The sequence below is a fragment of the Chelonia mydas genome, chromosome 1 (assembly GCF_015237465.2).
Source record: "Chelonia mydas isolate rCheMyd1 chromosome 1, rCheMyd1.pri.v2, whole genome shotgun sequence".
Lineage (NCBI taxonomy): Eukaryota > Metazoa > Chordata > Testudines > Cheloniidae > Chelonia > Chelonia mydas.
Genome location: NC_057849.1, coordinates 33,540,590 through 33,556,905, shown reverse-complemented (window position 1 = coordinate 33,556,905; position 16,316 = coordinate 33,540,590). Strand labels below are relative to the sequence as shown.

The 16,316-nt window shown below is 39.7% G+C and overlaps 1 pseudogene; it reads left to right on the top strand.

The window, feature by feature from the left end:
- Window positions 1–3,578: 3,578 nt before the first annotated feature.
- LOC102938749 lies at window positions 3,579–15,403 on the top strand (annotated as a pseudogene).
- The last annotated feature ends 913 nt before the right edge of the window (window positions 15,404–16,316 follow it).

Genomic DNA, 16,316 nt, shown 5'->3' with positions numbered 1-16,316 from the left:
GTGCAATGAGTGACTGGTAAAGGAGAGCTGCAGCACAAAAGTTCATAGCAGCGTAACATACAGTAAAATGGATCATGTGCCTGAAGACTGGGAGATGAGGAAATGCTCTCTATATTTTTCCTAGCAGTGTTTGCCCATATATTGTCAAATATATATAGGTGTTTAAAAATATGTAGAATCAAGAATCAAGTCTAAAATGGTTGTCCCCTAGTTGCTTTCTTCACTTTCTGCAATGAAGTTTTGACCCTTGTTTAACATGAAACCATTTTGCACGTCAACAGTTTGTTTTTGTGCTTTTGGGCTATTATTTATTACTAGCTGCAGAAATGGTGATTCACTGAAAAATATCAGCTTTGAAATGTTTGTGAAAGGTATGCAACACCTTCCTCTCTCTTTTTCCAGAGAACAGGACAAGGAAGTTCCGCACATTATTTGTCTTCCCATTCTTTAATAAACCACAAGTATTGTCTAAGTTTGAGACCAGAGCTTGACTCACAGTATTCAGGTGACTCACAGGGCCTTGTACTGAATTTTATCAGTTCATAAGAGATTAGATTTAGTTCACTTCAATCATAGAAAGCATAAAATTAATTGATCCTGTACAACTGTGCACATAAGCTGCATGCAACACAAATGCTTGTTTTGGGTCTCACAGGCAGTTTGTTACTTTTATTGACTTGGTACTGACTTGTAGTCTGAATCCCCTAATGAAAGAATTAGAGAAGGGCCCAACTTAAATACTAGATCCAAGTTACTACCAAATGTTCAGCTTCTTACAAGTAGCATTTTGAAGATAGCATCAAATAGTCATTTCATCACCTGGAACTTTTCTCCCTTTCCATACTCCTGTTTCTAAGCATATTGATCACTACTGTGCATTGCATGTGGTTCAAGTGGAAGGAACCTACATGTTTTTTCTTTTCCGTATTGAGTCGCCATCATGGGGACATCTGGTTGGAACTAGGCAGGTGGCAAGGAGAGCTCAGATAGTGATTTGATGTGGAAGACCAGTGCTAATAGACATTACTTTGTTAGACTTATTGGCTGGAGGATTGGACTGCAAAGAATATTTTGCCCTAATTTGTTTTAGAAATGTTATAAATAGGCTTAGAAGGATTAGATTTTTATCAGTAAATGTCAATAAACATCAATTTCACCACACACACAAACAGACGAAAAAATATTTCAATTGATAATAACTGAAATTTAAAAATAGACAAAGTAAGAAAAAATGCTCCTTGATAACTTCTTAGAGTTTTATTTAAGGATATCTACCTTGTATATTTTGACCTGTAGTGTTGACAGTTTGTGTTTTAATGGTTATAAAGCTTTAACTTACTGAATCTGAACAACTACTGTCATTAAATAATTGTCTGCCCCCGCATAATTTTCCACAATTGTAAACATTTAAATCAATAAAAAATTAAAAAAAGGTTAAAAGTTAATATTGATATTGTCCATCAAAATTATAAAACAATACAAATTCTGCCAAGCCTAGTTATAAACAGGGAATACAATTGCCAGCTGTTTGGGATTGCAAGTTTGCCATCATATTTACTGAGCCAGTTCTTGTCACTGAGCTTTCAGCTAACTTTCTCTGAGGCCTTGATCAAGTCGTTTAGGCTCACATTTTCAAAAGTGCTCTGTAATTTTGGGTGGCTCAGTTTTGGGGCCTGATTTCAGGCCAGAGTTTTAAAGGTATTTATGGTGCCTAAAGATGCAAATAGGCTCCTAATGGTATTTACAAAAGCATCAGCACCTAAACTACTCAGGGATTTCAAATGGAGTTGGGGGTGTTAGCTTGTCTGAGAATCAGACCCTACATGTGTAACGCTGGACAGCCATAAATTAATGCACCCAAAATAAAGGCCACTTTTGAAATTTTGGGCCTTAATCTCACTACCTCAGGTTTCCAAATTTTACATTTTTCTCTATTATATTAATCATCTCTTAATTAGCTGACTAGGCTGTCTGAAGATTATTTAATGCTTGTAAAGCCTTTTGAAGCTGTAAGACCCTTTATAAGTGCTAAGTACTAGCATTTTTTCCCACTGTTTTATTACTAACAACATTTCTAAGAAAGAAAGAAACATTTCCATGTTGCTTACCGGGTGGCCACTGAACCATATATCCTATAAATTGAGTCATTGTCAGTTTACTTTGTCACAAATGGTTTTTTTTGGAGTCTCAGCTTTGAGCATGAAATTTAGCATTTCTTCCTGTTATTTATTCTTTTCCTGCCAGAGATAATGATGACACACTGTAGTTAGAATTGCCCAACAAGGTAAAACAATCCTTGTGTTTGGAAATTGCATGGAGAAAGCTGCATTCTTGGTGTTCTGTTCTTCCTTTCCTGCTCAGGTTATTCTTGTATTGTATACGTTACAATTTGAATAGAAATCTGTTTTTTTTTTAAAGTGGTGCTCTCTCTGTTAGTCATCTAGTCTTCTAAGGCAACGTTTTCAAGTGTGTCTAAGTGACATGGGAACATAAGTCCCATTTTGAAAAGCAACTTAGGGCCAGAGTTTTAAAGGTATTTATAGTGCCTAAAGATGCAAATAGGCTCCTGATGGTATTTACAAAAGCATTGGAGCAGGTTATGTGACTAACTCCCATAGATTTCAATGTGAGTTAGGCACCTAACCTGCTCAGGTGCTTTTGTAAATCCTGCTGGGTGCCAGTCTGGATCTGTAGGCACCTAAACACATTTGCAAATCTGCCCCTTAGGCACTTAGGCACCTAAGTGTCATTGAAAGTCAATGAGACTTTGGTTCCTAAATACCTAGGTCACTTTTGAAAATGTGACTATTAAATGCTTTTGAAATCTTTGTCCCTAAAATTATGAATTTGCTACCATTTGGACAAGCGACTGGCCCACATCAACCCCCTGCCCCCCGACCTTGAACACCTTCAAATATTGTGTGTGTGGGGGGGGAATAGCATCTGAATTTACATCTAGATCCTAATTTCATGGCTGACCTCTATTTCTATAATGATCTCAATTGCAGATCCCCAGAAACTCTAGAGATTTGAAACTAGGATCCAGATCTAAATGTTGCAGTTTGGTTTCATCTCTATTACATACACTAGATCTCGTCAAACTATTTATTACAAATACCATTGTTTACAAATTTAGCCCCTTTTTTGGAGAGTGATGCTACAAACTACATCAGGGGTCGACAACCTTTCAGAAGTGGTGTGCCGAGTCTTCATTTATTCACTCTAATTTAAGGTTTTGAGTGCCAGTAATACATGTTAATATTTTTAGAAGGTCTCTTTCTATGTGTATAATATATAAGTAAACTATTGTTGTATATAAAGTAAATAAGGCTTTTAAAATGTTTAAGAAGCTTCATTTAAAATTAAATTAAAATACAGAGCCCTCTGGACCCGTGGCCAGGACCCAGGCAGTGTGAGTGCCATTGAAAATCACTTGCATGCTGCCTTTGGCACGCGTGCCATAGGTTGCCTTCCCCTGAACTACATCAAACTACTAAAGGAAGCAAACTCTGACTGCACTGCGGCTATAAGTCTGTTCGACACTCCCCTTCGCATCCCAGTCAAAAAAGGTGTGAGACATGGTTTTACCGAAACTCTTCACAGTCTGCCTCCAAATGGTAATGAGGCAGATGAACTGGAAGGGTGGAATCAGCATCAACAGAGAGCAGTTAAACCACCTCAGATTCGCAGACAATATTGTGCTGATTGCCAAAAACACTACCAAACTACAGAAAATGCTGCGAGAACTCGACCCAAAAAGCAGCCAAGTTGGACTGAAACTTAACTGCTCCAAAACAAAATGTATGTGGTATGAAACCTTGCCAAAAGCCCAAATAATAGTAAAGGGAGAACAAATAGAAGAAGTTGAGCAATACGCCTATTTGGGCCAAGAAATTAACATGTACCACGATCAGGAAGGTAAACTCTTGCAAAGAAAGAAAGCAGGTTCGTGCGCACTCAGTCCCATCAAGGATGTCCTCCAATGAAAAATCAACAAGGCAACACGCGCCAACCTCTTCAACTGAACAGTACTGCCGGTAATGTTGTATGGCAGCAAAACCTGGGCATTGATGAAGATAGAGGAGCAACAACTGTCTGTCACAGAGAGTGTGATGGAAAGAAGAATTCTGGGGATTTAAATCCACGACCGAGTCCCCAAAGAAGTGATCAGACTACAGAGTGGAGTGCAGGATGTTGTTGTTGAAACCAGGTACAATAAAATGCGATGGACCGGGCATATAGCTAGGCACACTGACAATTGATGGACTGCACCTGTTCCCAAGTGGTACTCACGGGAACTGAAATGACGACTCGGCTGACCTCCAAAGAGATGTGAAGATTTTATCATAAAAAGGCATGGCCACACATAGAGACGGAAGGGCAGGATAAGAGAAGAATGGAAGACATTTTGTAATTGACGGAATCTATATGAGGGCTGAAGGACCGATGGATCAAGGTGATCAAGGTGAATCATTTGCAAACCATGCTAGATATTCTTAAAAATGTTTCAGTGTGCCACAAAATAGTACAAATGAGTAATTTCAAACTAAGATCCACTGTTGCCGATAGAACTACTCATTGTGCATATGTTGAAGCACATGTCTAAGTCTTTCCTGTTCTGAGGCCTATGTGTCTTTTAGAAGCTATTTACTGCAGTGTTTTACTGTTTGTGGCACAGGTCTGGTCACTTCAGTCATATGGTTTTGTTTCTCATCCCTGATTGGATGACTGGCATATTATAAATGGGGAAATAAAGAGCAGTGAATAATGGCTGACAAATAATGCACTTCCATTATGGATAATCATTTGTGCTGGAAGTCATGGAACTCTTGGAGTTCATGAGCGTTTTGGTGGATCCTGGGAAGTAACAAATAACCTGATTCCAATTAACGATGGCAAACTGAACTAGATGCTTTTATCCACAAAAGAATGACCAAGTCCAGCTTTTTAAAGCTTTATTATTTAATCTGCACTGTCTGCCTTTTCTCCTGTACAGATCCCTGCGCCAACAATAAATCCTTTGTGTGCTCTGGGCAGGGTGTGTCATTAAAATTAACGATCAGTGTCAGAGATGTTCAGTGGTCCTGTGTGAAATTGGTGTCCGTCCTCATCTAAATACACACCACAATGTAACTCTAAATGGTTTCCTGGGTCAGTCAGCAGAGACACCAAAGAAGATCTGTGAACTGGGACTTTAATATCTTTTTACCGTAGAGGTGGTCTCTCCGGTTTAGAATGAGGTACTCTGTGTGTGCTTACTATTGTCACTCACTGCTTGTGTTACACCACTTTTGTAGAAAATAAGCTACCTTCCTTGAGACAGAGCCCTGAAGGAAAAAGAGAGATTACAGTGTTTTTAACTTTTAAACCATAGGCTTTGACTGTTTGTAAAAGAATGTGATACAGACCATTTGTGTCCTTGAATTAGAGGGAGGATGTACCAGTATCATGTGGCTAGGAGATGAGTCAAATGCTCAGTATTTTTCATTATAAAAGACTATTTCATGATAAAAAGGTGCTCAACACTATTCGGTAATCAGACATGATAAAGATGAAGACGTCTGTTTCCGTTGCCCTCCTATTCTGTTGCCTGGCACATTGTTTGCCATTGCCAATTCCTAGAATGGCAACATTAGAAACTGATGCCATCATGGATAGTGACCTAGACTCTGCAGAGGTATCTAGCTCATCTAACCCACAAAGCTCCCTTTAATCCAGACGTTGTGCAGAAAAGAAGCTTGGACTCCTTGGCATGTCGACTCCAGCATATGCAGTCACTCTTTGGCCAGGAGATAACTGGCTGGCTGGATTCAGAAACTTTAGATCTCATGAAACAACCAAGATGTGGTGTCCCTGATGTGGCAGAATACAACTTTTTCCCCAGGAAAATCAAATGGCCAACTTATAACTTGACATACAGCTAAAAGGAGTCTGCTATATTTTGCATTTCCCCCCTTTTAGTTCTCTGTTTTTGTTGGGCAATATTTTCCACTGATTTCTATAGCGCTTCAAGAAAAAAAGGGTCTCTTGCTCCCCTGCTGCTGCTGGTATTGCTAAAAATCAACGCTATATAATTTGTGTGCATATATTTACTATATAGCTATAATAATCCAGAAATATTTAAAGGTCTTTGTAGATAATCACCTCAGCATGAGGTTTCAGTGCAATGCTGTGGCAAAAAGGACTAATGTCATCCTGGGACATATAAAAAAGGAATATCAAGTAGAAGTAGGGAAGTGATCTTGCCTCTGTATACTACATTGGTAAGACCACCATTAGCATACTATATCCAGTTCTCCACACTTCAAGAGGGATGTGGAAATACTGGAGAGAGTTCAAAGGAGGGCCACAAAAATGATCCAGGGACTGGAAAACAAGCCATAAAATGTGAGGCTTAAGGAGCTCAATCTATCCAGCTTATTGAAGAGAAGTCTGAGAAATGACTTAATCACTGTGTATAGGTACATAACACATGGAAAGATATCTGAAGGTGGGAGGCTTTTCAGCCTTACAGAACAAGGCATAAGTGGGTGGAAATTGAAGTTCAACAAATTCAAAACTAGATCCAGAAGTCCTTTCTGGCGTTTCAGATCATGACATCTGTGCTTAAAATCTCTCAGGTTATCCTTTTCTTGCATCTAGATCTTTCTTCTCTCTTTCTTCATAGTCATTCAGAGTGTCTAATGCTGCAAAATCAGGTTCAAAATGTTTTTTACTTATCTGTAATGGAAATTCACTCCTGTTTGTTCACTACATGCAAGAGTCCCTTTGAAGCCCATTGGTCTCAGTTTACATTATGCATTAGTATTATTTATTGTATTATGGTAGCTCCAAAAGGTGCCAAGTGAGTTCAGGGCCCCATTGTACTAGGTGCTGTACATACATATATTAAAATACAGTATTGTTATTATTGACCGAGTCCAAGCACAAAAACGTGTAATAGGTTTTGGTTAAGGTGATGAAGTTGGGCAAACTTTAGAGATGGGGGAATCATTTTTAGATGGTAAATATTGCCAGATTAATTCAGTTTGGGCTTCTTTGGGTTGAAAATGTCAAAGTTGACTTTGTAGTATTCGGATTGCTAATATTGTCTTTGATACGTAGGTATTGTATTTACAGAGTAAAACTGACTTTAATTTTAAAAAGGTCGGGGGAGCTGAAAGACCATCCCATTAAGATTGTCAAAGAATTGCATGTGATGCACATTGTTTGGCCTACTCACAGAGTAAGGTTCTACTTACTTTGAGCAAGGATAGCAGAATTGGACCTTCTGTTACTGGAAAGCAGTGTGGACTAATTTATTGCATAGACACGACACTTTTTCCTCCAGACAGGAGGAGAGGGAAATAGATGTATATAAGTGTCTAACTGGAACTGTTCACCACTTTTCATTCAGAAATTTTTTATTAATAGCTATTTTGCAGCAACAAAATTTTCACAGAAACTCTATTTTCCTTAAAATTTGGGGGGGGGGGGAGGGGTTTGTTAACAAAACTAAAAGGTTTTGGTTTTCATCATTGTGATGCTGTTTATTTTTTGCAAATCTCCCCTCTCCCTACTCCCTGAATGTTTTTCTCCAAAAAGCTCTATTTCTAACATTTATCTTTGTCTGAAATTTTAATAGTCTTGTTGTTAAACTATATCACAGCTGATTTTAATTAGTCAGTACTTACTTCATCAGCCTCAAACACGTTTAATAAATAATTTTGCTATGAAATGAAACAAAGAGACAGCAAAGGTTTTATTGTACTTGTAAACATTCCTTGCAGTGTGACCTTTATTCAGGACATTGCATTTTACACTTTAGGACAAGCATCCGAAAAATTGCGAGGCTGTGCATCTCACTCATTTCAAATAGTCTGCCATGAGTAGACAGAAAGGTTTTCTAATCCATGCATGTGCTAATGAACAGAATTGTGAATTACACTCCTGATCTGACCCAGGAAGAGGTGGATTAAGCAATCCAGGAGGCATTCAAAGTCTGGACTGATGTGACTCCTCTTAACTTCTTCAGACTCTCCTTCGGCACTACTGACATCATGATCTCTTTTGGAACAAAAGGTGACTGTGGGAAGTAGCTATTAGTGTTTTAAAATTCTATGGGCTACATTCTGCTTTGATTTACACCCTGCACCACTCCAGAGTGGTTTGACCTGGTTACATGCCAGGTTAGAACTTGGCTTCTTGCATTAATCTCATCAGCTGTTTTATGGGGCATTTAACATTCTGTTTGCTTTACAGAGCATGGTGACTTTTCCCCTTTTGATGGACCTTTCAGTCAACTGGCTCATGCTTTCCCACCCGGAGAAAACTTTGGAGGAGGTATCCACTTTGATGACGATGAAACCTGGACTAATGATACCAGAATGTTAATAACTATTCAATATTACTATTTATAATACAATAACAACCAGAGGCTCCAGTCAGAACTGGGACCTCTTTGTGCTATACGCTGTGTAAATACAGTCCTTGTCTCAAGAGCTTCTGATCTAGTAACAACATCTTACATTTTATAGCATTTTCTGTTTTAAAGCACTTTACAAACTCTGTGGGCCAAATCTTGCAACTTTCAGTGACTTGGGCCCTGTGTTGTGATGTGCTAATGGCTGCCTTTAATGTATCATGTGCTCTCAAGGAGTCAGTGGGGATAGAGGATGATTAACATTTTGTGAGTCTGGGCCCTTTAATGGAAGTATCGGGTGCCTGGGTGTTGACATACTGAGCAACAATCTGGTCACCCCATCTCAAAAAAGATATATTGGAATTGGAAAAAGTTCAGAAAAGGGCAACAAAAATTATTAGGGGTATGGAATGGCTTCCATATGAGGAGAGATTAATAAGACTGGGACTTTTCAGCTTGGAAAAGAGACGACTAAGGGGGGATATGATAGAGGTCTATGAAATCATGACTGGTGAAGAGAAAGTAAATAAGGAAGTTTTATTTACTCCTTCTCATAACACAAGAACTAGGGCTCACCAAATGAAGTTAATAGGCAGCAGGTTTAAAACAAACAAAAGGAAGTATTTCTTCACACAATGCATAGTTAACCTGTGGAACTCTTTGCCAGAGGATGTTGTGAAGACCAAGACTATAACAGGGTCCAAAAAAGAACTAGATAAATTCATGGAGGATAGGTCCATCAATGACAATTATCCAGGATGGGCAGGGATGGTATCCCTAGCCTCTGTTTTCCAGATGCTGGGAATGAGCAACAGGGGATGGATCACTTGATTACCTGTACTGTTCATTCCCTCTGGGGCACCTGGCATTAGTCACTGTTGGAAGACTGGATACTGGGCTAGATGAAACTTTGATCTGACCCAGTATGGCCATTCTTATGTTCTTATGTTCTGTTGGGTCTGTTAATTCAGTGTTCTGATGTGCACTGCACTGGTGCTGCCTGGTCTCCTGGAGAAATGGCATAAGAAAGAAAGAAAGAAAGAAAGAAAGAAAGAAAGAAAGAAAGAAAGCAGCATAAATATCCCAATAAGGAGAAAGTGAGGAAGCTGCCAGGACCCCCTTTCAGGGAATCTTGGAGAGAGCCCATCTAGGAGCACAGAGGAGCGTGGAGGTCATTTATGTGCCAATTAAAGGGAGAGTTTTTGTTCATGGGTCCATTATGAAAAAGGGAGTGGTTCAGCATGGGTGTATGTGTGCTTTGATGGGAGGGTCTGGGACACACATCTAATTCAGTGAAAGCCGGTGACCCTGCCAGCCACTTTTGTAATATAGACTGTAAACTGAATTGCTTTGGCTAATTCTTATTTGGCTTTGCTGTCTTGCAGCCTTTAACCTGTTTACAGTTGCTGCCCATGAGATTGGCCATGCTTTGGGACTAGACCACTCCAGCAATCCCGAAGCTGTAATGTACCCTCTTTACACCTACACTGGAACTAGGGACTTTGGTTTTCCTGAAGATGATCTGGAAGGCATCCAAGCTCTTTATGATATTGTGCGAAAGTTAACTAGCATTTCTGAGGAAGCTCATGTCATTTTTGCAGTTTCTGTCATGTCTGCCTAACAACATTATTCCAAACTATTTCTCTTTGGCACTTTAACCTCCCCAACTAATCCTGCTTATGAGCAGATGATCTTTATCACAGAAGTGGAACAGAAGCACTGTGCCTGCTGGGCAAGAGGTAATGGCTGAGTGAACAATGTTTGCAGGTCTAGAAGAAAGAACTGTGAATGCCAAAGCCCCAGAGAGATGTGATCCAAACTTCTCAGCAGATGCCATTACAGAGATACATGGGGAGAAAGTAATCTTTAAGGACATGTAAGTAGTGTGACGAAATTCATCCCTACCATTTGCATTTCATTTCACAGCTATCCGCTTAGTTACTTTTAAGGCCACAAAACAGGAGATGGTGAGCACATCCTACTGAGAAACCATGTGGGGAACAAAGCTTTCCAAACTTTATCCCCAGAGTACTGCTATTTATTATTTCACCTATGTACCTATGGGCTTTTTTGTGTTGAGTGTAAAAGAAGAGGGGAAGGAAGAATGAAGGAAAAGTAAATTTTTATTGATAATGTTATTTACATATAGCAGAATCCATTAACTGCACTAACACTATCGTGTCGGTGTGCATGGCGCTTTATAGCATTAGATTAAGGTGGCTCTGTGCAAAATGCATGAATCATTATCTATTTATTTATTTGTATAATGGTAGCACCTAGAGGCCTTAATCAGACTGACCTATTCAGAATCAGCATTAGTTGAAATTTGACCTGCATTTGTAAATCAGAACCTTTTACTTTTCATGAATTGTTCACCAAAAACTAGGTGCCAAATTTGGCCCCAACTGGAGAGCTACTGATACACTAGGGCTGTTGTTCATCAAGGAATTCTGAGTTTGAACTTTGTTTACTAGGAGAAGTCACATGAGGAAGGTCACATGACATTCTCTCAGTGTGGCCACCATTCCTGCTTCTGGTTCAGGATGAACCAGCAAACCCAGTGTGAACATGCAAGAACTCATTGAACCTTGGCTCGCAATGACATTCAAGCCTGGGAAAACTAGGTTCATTCATACCCAAACTTTATAAGCTTCAGAGCCAACAAACCCATTCAGACAAGTGCATGAATGGTCACAAAATAGTCACAAAGCTCTCATGAACAGAACTTGGAAATGTTCTCACAGTGCTAGTTATTGTCATTCCATAGGACATTCCTTACTCTTAACGTATCCCTGGCGTCATCTTAGTAATTCCTAGTATCAAGCTCTTTTGCGTTCTCTGCATATGTCTTCCATTATCTTTTCCCTCTTTAATCTGAAGATCATTTACATAAATAAATGAATATCAGTATAAGTATATATTTTTGCTTTTTAAATTAGATTTTTCTGGCATCAAACCTCTCAGATGACAGGAGAAAATGCAATGGTTATTAATTCAGTTTGGCCAGATCTTCCAAACCAGATTGATGCAGCTTATGAACACCCGAGCAAGGATCTTGTGTTGATGTTTAGAGGTAAGTAACTTTTCCATTGCCTTCAGACTAGAACTCTATTTTATTTTAGTTCTTATATTGCATTCATGTAACCATCCAAAGTGTAAATGTGGCCATTCAAGCAGGGACTATCTCTTTGTTAAATATTTGTACAGTTCCTAGCACAGTGGTCCATGACTGAAGGTTAGGTGCTACATAAAAAACAACAAATAATAACCATATGAATGATTTGTCCAATGCTTGGGTATCTCCTTGGATGTGTATAGTCCTTCTTGACTTGGAAAATTAGCTATGTCATTTGTATACAAATGATCAATAACTGATTTTCAAGATGTGAAGGATTGAGCTTTTGAAAAAGTAAATAAAGATTCAACATAATTCCTCACTATTATAGAAAAATATCAAATACTTATTTGTATGCCACCTGTGATAAAGATCATCTCTGCAGGCTGAAAACATTCACTCTACAGGCAGCATTAGGAGTTTTCTTAAGTCCTCATTTGGGCAATAATTTACCAGTAATTAAAATCCTAAATGGTAAGTTTATTACTTTCTTGTAGTTTTTTCATTGAAAACTTAATGCATCAGATGTTCTGTGAGAATTTCTATTTCTTTCTTCCTAAAATGTTTGTGTGAAGAGATTTTAAAATGGAGTTGAAAGTTTTCTTTTAAAAATAGCAGCTGAACATACAAAATAACTGTGGTTGGCAAACAAAAACCAGGGCTCGAACCATTCTATTTTCTTTACGTAAATGCTTTAACAAAATATTGTTCTTGTTTCTCAAAATTCCTAAAAACAAACATTTACAGTCACCCTCACCTCAATGGCTACTTTTTTCCAGCTTTCTTTTCTTTTTTTTTTTTTTTTGAAGGACAGCCTGTTGTCTTCGATCTGCACTGATGATAGCCTTAATTTTCAATGTTAGTGTGATTCAGGAGAATCTTTTGACATTATCCTGAATTACTTGTGCATCTCACAGCTCCCACTGAAGTCAATGGCAGGTTTTGGCTCTGCAAGGAATGAAGGACAAGACACCAGGAATGTGGTTTAATTAGGCCACAACTTTATTAAGTTACACACCTGGGAACTACCAGCAATAACTCATCCAGTGCAGGTTATCCTTCCTTCTGTCATCTGTACCACCTGGGGGAGGGCTGTAATCAGCCTCCTCCCCCTCCACATAATTAATCTGGTCCCACAACACCGCTGGCACCCCAACACGCTCATACAAGGGGAGTGGGGAGGGAAGAGGTTTGTCTCCTTGCTGTACCTGACATTATGAGGCCCAACCCCATCCCCCACCTTCTTTAGGAGATGCCTTTTCCCAATCCACTTTCAATTCTGGTTTATCAGGGAATCAGGCTTACTACTGAACAAGCACCTGCACTGGGCGCCTGCTAAGTTGCAACAAATGAATTTTACAACCTTACCCTACCCATCATGTCTGTTCCTGTGCTGCTGATAGGAAGGTGTGAAAACCCACATTGCCTAGGCCAGTCTGAAAGTGTGGGAAAAATTCCTTCCCAGCCCTGAAAAGGTGACTAGCAGAATACCCATAGCAAAGCCCAAAGCTCCAGTCCTAAGGGACATGAGTGGGACAGAACATTTCTTCTCAGCACAGAATGGCACCCTGAGGCAGTGGGAAGGGCTTATAAACTCTCCTGTTGTGCGTGTGGGAGCCAATGGGATTTCTGTGCACCCTTCTGTCCAACCAATCAGGCACAGAGCCTCCTTACTCCACCCCTCAAACCCACAAGTAGTGCTGAGTGCCCACAAAGAGAGGAGGAAAAAAGGAGGGTGCAATCCTTAAAAGGGCCAAGGGTTTTCTTTCTCCTGCTGGTCCAGACAAAGCCTTCTCTGAGACTACAGGAGCAGAGGGTAGGGGTAGAGGAATTCTATTACCTTGAATAAACTGCTGTCCTAATTAAGATCACAATCCTGCAAACACTTATGCATGTAGGCAGTGCCAGTGGTACTACCCACTGGCTTAAATTGAGACAAGTGCAAGCTCACTTCTTTTAATACAAAGAAGTTGCCAAAAGTAGACTAAGGTCAAGATCCCACAGGATTGTGTCCTTAATCTATTTTTGGCAATTTCTTCATATTAAAATAGGTGAGTTTATATTTTTACAAAGACCACTTGAATCCTTGGTACCATCTGAATGCATCCCATCAAGAGGAGTTCATGGCCATAGTGCCTGAGTTTGGTTTGAGAAAGGACAGAATCATGTGCCACCCTGGCAGGCTTCTCTCAGTTGCTCAGATTCTGCAATAGTGTGTGTGATATAAAAACTTAGATGGGATAGAAAAGTGTAGGGGTTGCTCTTGCTGCTCACCTCTGCTTTTTTGAAAATTCCCCTAGTGATTTGGTATCACTAAATGTATAGTTTTCAGAGTAGCAGCTGTGTTAGTCTGTATTCGCAAAAAGAAAAGGAGTACTTGTGGCACCTTAGAGACTAACTAATTTATTTGAGCATAAGCTTTCGTGAGCTACAGCTCACTTCATCGGATGCACGTAGCTGTAGCTCACGAAAGCTTATGCTCAAATAAATTAGTTAGTCTCTAAGGTGCCACAAGTACTCCTTTTCTTTTTGTAAATGTATAGTGTTTTTCCTTCCATAAATACTTCATGCAGGAAAGAAATTTTGGGCTCGAAAAGGACATGTCATACTTTAGGGCTACCCCAAGAAACTTTATGAACTTGGATTTCCAAGAACTCTCCAGAAGGTAGATGCTGCATTTCATGATACAAAGGCTGGAAAGACCAAGTTTTTTGCAGGAGACAAGTACTGGAGGTATAATATTGGTGGGACATAAAGAAGTTGGGTAACCTGCTTGTGTTGTCAATTCAATCCAAATATTTGGGTTCACCAAGGTTAGTGCTGGCTCTATATTTAATATCTCTATTTTAGAGTTTGGGAGGTGTAGAATCCATAGACTTAGAGATCAAAGTCCTCAATTTATCCACAGAACAGATACAGGACAGGCATTAGATGTGCAAGCTTTTCCCTTCCTTCCCACTAATATGTCTCCACCCTGAGCTGTCTCAGCTTAAAATAACTATTGAATCACCATAAATTGGATAATCTGTTTCAATTTGTTTTTTCCTGTTCATTTTTATTACAGCTGTGATGAACGTCATTCTATGGAAAATGGTTATCCAAAACTAATAGCGAAAGATTTCCCAGGAACTGAAAATAAAATTGATGCAGCATACCGAGAAAATGGTAAATTTTCATGCTAGTAAAAATGCTTTGCCATAATGGTTGGATGTGCCCATTGACTGACATACAGAAATTAGTGCATTAAAACATAACAAGATCTAATTATGTAAAAGAGGCCTGGTGCTACCAACATAGTGTTGAAATAGATTTTTGTATAATGTAAATATTAGAAGTCTTTAAAATAGAAATATAATGTGTTAGAAAGCTCAAAACCAATGTGGAAAATTAAGTTGTGTACTATTACTGCAACCTCTGGCTTTTCCTTGTCCTTTTTTTTTTTTTAAATACTATAAACCAAACCAATTCCTTCCCATTTCGAAGAAGGGTGATCTGAGGTTGGCTGGACTACAAAGTGGCTGTTTTCCAATATTGTGATAGCCAGAGAGATCACTGGATATTTTGTAGCTACATTGTTCAAAGTAGCAAAGTGATAATATTTCTACCTTCTTAAAGAATAAGTAACATGATGGCTGTGATGATTCTTAAACTGATTTTCTTTTCTTGTAGGTTCCATCTACTTCTTCCATGGATCAAAGCAATTTGAATATAGCATCTGCCATAAGTGTGTTCTTCGTACTTTGAGTGCAAACTGCATAGTGTGCTGTTAACCCACATCTCAGTCTGTGGGCACGACAAGTGAGGCAGTCGAACATGTCAGACTACTAGTCCTATGGGTTCTAGTTCTTAATGACATAGTCTACATGTATGTATGTCAGTCCCCGGAAAAATCATGGAGCAGGTCCTCAAGGAATCAATCCTGAAGCACCTACACGGGAGGAAAGTGATCAGGAACAGTCAGCATGGATTCACCAAGGGTAGGTCATGCCTGACTAATCTAGTCACCTTCTATGATGAGATTACTGGTTCTGTGGATGAAGGGAAAGCAGTGGATGTATTGTTTCTTGACTTTAGCAAAGCTTTTGACACGGTCTCCCACAGTATTCTTGTCAGCAAGTTAAAGAAGTATGGGCTGGATGAATGCACTATAAGGTGGGTAGAAAGTTGGCTAGATTGTCGGGCTCAACGGGTAGTGATCAATGGCTCCACGTCTAGTTGGCAGCCGGTGTCAAGTGGAGTGCCCCAGGGGTCGGTCCTGGGGCCGGTTTTGTTCAATATCTTCATAAATGATCTGGAGGATGGTGTGGATTGCACTCTCAGCAAATTTGCGGATGATACTAAACTGGGAGGAGTGGTAGATACGCTGGAGGGCAGGGATAGGATACAGAGGGGCCTAGACAAATTGGAGGATTGGGCCAAAAGAAATCTGATGAGGTTCAATAAGGATAAGTGCAGGGTCCTGCACTTAGGACGGAAGAACCCAATGCACCGCTACAGACTAGGGACCGAATGGCTAGGCAGCAGTTCTGCGGAAAAGGACCTAGGGGTGACAGTGGACGAGAAGCTGGATATGAGTCAGCAGTGTGCCCTTGTTGCCAAGAAGGCCAATGGCATTTTGGGATGTATAAGTAGGGGCATAGCGAGCAGATCGAGGGACGTGATCATTCCCCTCTATTCAACATTGGTGAGGCCTCATCTGGAGTACTGTGTCCAGTTTTGGGCCCCACACTACAAGAAGGATGTGGATAAATTGGAGAGAGTCCAGCGAAGGGCAACAAAAATGATTAGGGGTCTGGAACA